This window comes from Bacillus rossius, chromosome 10 (assembly GCF_032445375.1).
Source record: "Bacillus rossius redtenbacheri isolate Brsri chromosome 10, Brsri_v3, whole genome shotgun sequence".
NCBI classification, from domain to species: Eukaryota; Metazoa; Arthropoda; class Insecta; order Phasmatodea; family Bacillidae; genus Bacillus; species Bacillus rossius.
In genome coordinates this window covers 36,630,464-36,635,265 of record NC_086337.1, presented here as the reverse complement: position 1 = coordinate 36,635,265, position 4,802 = coordinate 36,630,464, and positions in this window count along the sequence as shown.

Here is a 4,802-nt window from a genome sequence, read left to right as displayed (position 1 = left end):
TTTTACCATATATTTTAATGGTCTTTACCATAAGTGTTTAAATTCATATATATATATATATATATAGTGTATTTAATGAATTGTATACATATCTATATCATATATTTAAAAAGAACCAATGAAATCATGTACATTTAATTTTCTCTCATCAGCATCAATACCATATTTATAAAATATTCAAATATATTTAATTTTACTATTTTGTGTACTTTAAAAATATTCTAGTCAAATACAGTTAATTTTTTTTTTGTTTCTACAAATGGTCATTTATACATTTATTTTTGGAATGCACAAGGTTTATAATGCAAATAATCCAAAAAAATACATTAAAATATCACCCTAAGTCCAACTTCAAAAAAATTGTTTCCTTCTTTTGTTTATAAAAAGTCAAAATAATACACAAATAAGGACATAAAAATTACAGTAGGTTTAATGAAACAATTTCACACTTAGACAAACATTTAACAGAGTTTATGTACATTATCAGGAGTTAAAGATAGCAATTGGCAGATCCACATTCTTCCTCTAATGAAATGTATAAACTGTTGATTTGTATTGTGGCCATTGTGTTTCATCTTTACATTTAAAACTATCTTGCTGTTAGTAAGTTATTTTTAACACATTAAAATTTTCTCTCATTTAAGAGGCCACTCCAGTGTTTCAGGGACACTACGCAACCCGCGTTAACCTCATAAGATTCAATGCTATTTTCATTTTGCTTATAAATTATTAACTAATATAGTTTTCGAAATGATTCTTGCATGATATGTAAGACAACGATGCACTTATCAAAGCCCCTTTCTTCAAAAACGTGCATAAATTATGGTTTTATACTAATATTTACTAATACCTATGTATTGTCTAGGTTTGAACCATAATTTATGCACGTTTTTGAAGAAAGGGGCTTTGATAAGAGCATCGTTGTCTTACATATCAAGCAAGCATCATTTCGAAATCTATATTAGTTAATTAGTTATAAGCAAAATGAAAATAGCATTGAATCTTATGAGGTTAACGTGGGTTGCGTAGTGCCCCTGAAACACTGGAGTGGCCTCTTAAGGTAGGATCTTGCATGCCATACTGATTTTTTTAATTTTCTTGTCAAATTAACCGTTCTTTCATAAATTTAACCCTATACCTCTCTTGCATTTGTTTTTTCATCACTAATATATTTTTATTTTTTACTAATTGTGATATAAATGCTGTAAAAAATGGGGCAAATTACAAAATTTAAGCATCTTTTTCACATCCAATATACCACAGAAAATATTTGTGGCAGAACAAATGCATGTTTATTTATATAGTGTTTAATTTACAGAAATAACCCTTAATGACAAGTAAAAAAATCCAACATCGTGTGCAAGATCCCACCTTATGTAAGGTTAAATTTGGTATCAATAACAATAAAGCATAGCGTTATTTCATTAAGTGGAATGCTTGACTGGTTGCTACAAATGGTTTTCTCTAAGTCTTTGGCATTTAATATTATGTTAATTTTTTTTGGAAATAACAGTATTATATACTCAATACTCTTTAATAGTCTTAAAACATCTCATAATGTGTTATCTGTCTTAACGAAGGAACATTATCAATATTGAACTATAAAACATTGTTATACTATAAGAACTTTTGAAACCAATACTATAGTGAATTTCGGTTGCTATTTCTTGAATACAATGATTAATTTACAGAGATACATTTGCAAGGTTCTTAATGCCTTGACTCAAATGCATTAATATGTCATGCCTGTGGCTTTCTACTACACACCCAACGGCATGGCATTCCTGTTTTTGACATGCAATAGATTTTTTAGTTCTTACATCCAGTTATATTACAGAATTTAACAGATAATGGTAACTTCTTCCTAACACGAGGCAAAGGTTTCATTATGAAGTTCCATATCTGGCTTGCAAGTTAACTTGATTCATGCCGAGTAGGTCATGACTTGGCAATCCTTGCATTGCTGCCAACTTGTACGATTTTCCCGTACAATGTACGATTTTGCGCCCTAATGTACGATTGTACTATTGGTGTAAATTATTGAACGATTTCCAAGCTTTTTCCAATTTTTGTCTCATTTGGGTGATTCGTAACAGTAAATCTATACCGGTGTCATACAATTACGGTATCGAACATGCAGTATCAAGATCGTACACAACAGAAGACGTTTAGTAGATAATAAAGAAAGCTCGTAATACTGTATTTTCGGAACTAGCATACTCCATTTGTAGTAGTTATGCCATATTTTCACTACAGCGTACCGTAATATTCACTCATTGTACGAACGTAACCTTGAACGCCATTGGCAGTGGAAAATTACAGTGTTTGCTACAGGGAGAAGCTACACCTACGCGTACGGGAATTGTTTGTTTTCAAGCATGCGCGGAAATTCGCGGTAAAAATGGTGAGTAAACAGAAAAAAAAAAATCTTATAACCAAGTATTTTTAGATTGTTATAGTAAAGAAATTCCATGGGTTAGGCGTTCAAAAACTGGCGTCAATTATGCTTTCTGTGCTTACTGCTCATGTGAAATAAATATTTCGCACGGGGGTAGAAATGACTTGAAAGTTCACGAAGGAACAGTGAAACACACAAGGAATGCTTCACTTGGAAGTTCAACCAACATTAGTAATTTTTTTAGTGTTCAAAGTGACGATTTTAGTGTTATTCGAGCAGAATGTTATTTCACATCATTTATTCTGGAACATAACCTGCCGGTGTCAGTAGCAGATCATGCTGGACCTTTGTTGAGAAAAATGTTACCCAGGAGCGAAGAATCTAATAAATACAGTTGTGGACGCACCAAAACCACTACAATAATTGCAGAAATGGCAAGTGAGCGTCAAAATGTTACAGCAGGTATGTTGAAAAAAGTTCCATTTTCAATTGCTACAGATGGGAGCAACGATGATTCTAAGCTTTACCCAGTTGTAGTGACCTATTTTAATGAGAAAGATTCTCAAATCAAAATTGATTTGCTTGAAATTGTACCGTTAGAGGGTGCTGCAACTGGGAAAAACATCGGGAAAATGTTGCTCAACAGTTTAGAAAAGCATTCCATTCCTGTTAGAAATTGCATTGCCCTAGGTTCCGATAATGCATCGGTCATGATTGGCCACAAAAATGGTGTAGCCGCAGAACTTCAACACCACCATGAAAATATTATTGTTTTGGGATGTGCATGCCATTTACTGCACTTAGCAGCAGAAAAGGGTTCCACAGGGCTTCATGTTCGTGTAGATGAAATCCTTGTTGATACTATTTACTACTATTTGCATAAAAGTGCTAAATGTAAAGAGCAGCTCAAGAATTTGCAAATCCTCTGTGACAAAAAATCAAAGAAATTCTTGAAACATGTCTCCACTAGGTGGCTATCCCTGGGAGAGTGTATCGGTAGGTTAATAGATTTGTGGCAACCCTTAATTTGGTTTTATAAAGAAGAAGTAGATAGTAAGCTTGAATGTCCAAAAGGTTCTTTACATTTGTACAAAATCCCTAAGAAGTTGCCAGGTAAAGTTAAAGAAAGTTCTTGCAGAGCTTCAGATGAAAACAGAAATGCAGGCTTGCATTCAGGTGAAAGTTCCTTAAAAAGAACTTCAACTTCAGATAACTTTTGTTATGGCAAGAAGATCAAGCAGTCATGTGAACCAGAAGAGCAAAAAACCATTCCAATTTTGTCACGTCAAGAGAGAGTTTTCATGTTTCTCACTGATGACCTACATAAAGAAGTTTGTTATTTTTTGTGGCATGTTATTCCTGTTTTTGATAAGACAAATGTTATCCTGCAATCTCAAACACCTCACATACATCTTCTTAGGGGATTGTTGACAGACGTGTTAAAAGAATTGCTTGTGAAATTTGTAAAACCTCATGTCATCAAGACAACACCAGTACTTGATGTTCTGTACAATAGTGCTACAAACCTAAAGTCCTATGAAGACCTAGTTGTGGGTTGCAATGCATCAAAAGTAGTGGCTACATTGACACAGTCTGACAAATCTAAGTTTTACACATCAGTTAGGAATTTATTTAAACTCTCATGTGATTACATTATTTTGAAATTTCCCTTGAAAAATGAAATTTTAAAGCATGCTGAAGTGGTTAATGTGAAAAATATTGAGAGCTCATCATTTTCTTCAGTGAAGTATTTTGTGGACATGTTTCCTGCTGTTCTACTTGTCAAGGATGGGGAGACACGTGAAGAGGCACTAGACATTCTTCAACAACAGTTTTGTTCTTTGCAGGTGGACAATGACATCCCACTGGATTCAGTGGAGAGAATAGACAAGTTGTGGTCTTACATAGGGAAAATAGGTAGTGGTGTTGGTGGTCTTAAGTATGACAAGAGTTGCTCATGCAATACTATCAGTGTTGGTTATTCGTTATTCCACATAGCAATGCTGAGTGTGAGAGGGTTTTTAGCAGCATTAAAAAAAATAGGACCACTTTCAGAGCTTCAATGTCAGACAAAGTTTTAAACAGTATATTGTTGGCAAAACGTACTAGCAGCATTTGTTATGAACAAGACTTCGATGAAACTTTTCTCAAGAAAGCTAAATCTGCCACACATGTATCCCTGCTGCAGAAAAAATAAATAACGTATTCAAGCACCATGATATGTATCCAGTGACATGCACTTAGAATCATTAAAAAATAGGTATGTTTCCAAAACCAAATTATTACCATATTGTTTTTTACAGTTTTTTTTCGTGAACATTATATGTGCAAAACAAAATAATTTTTGCCGCGCCTGTATTACGTATAAAAATTGCCTTTCAATGATTGTACTATAATTGTACTA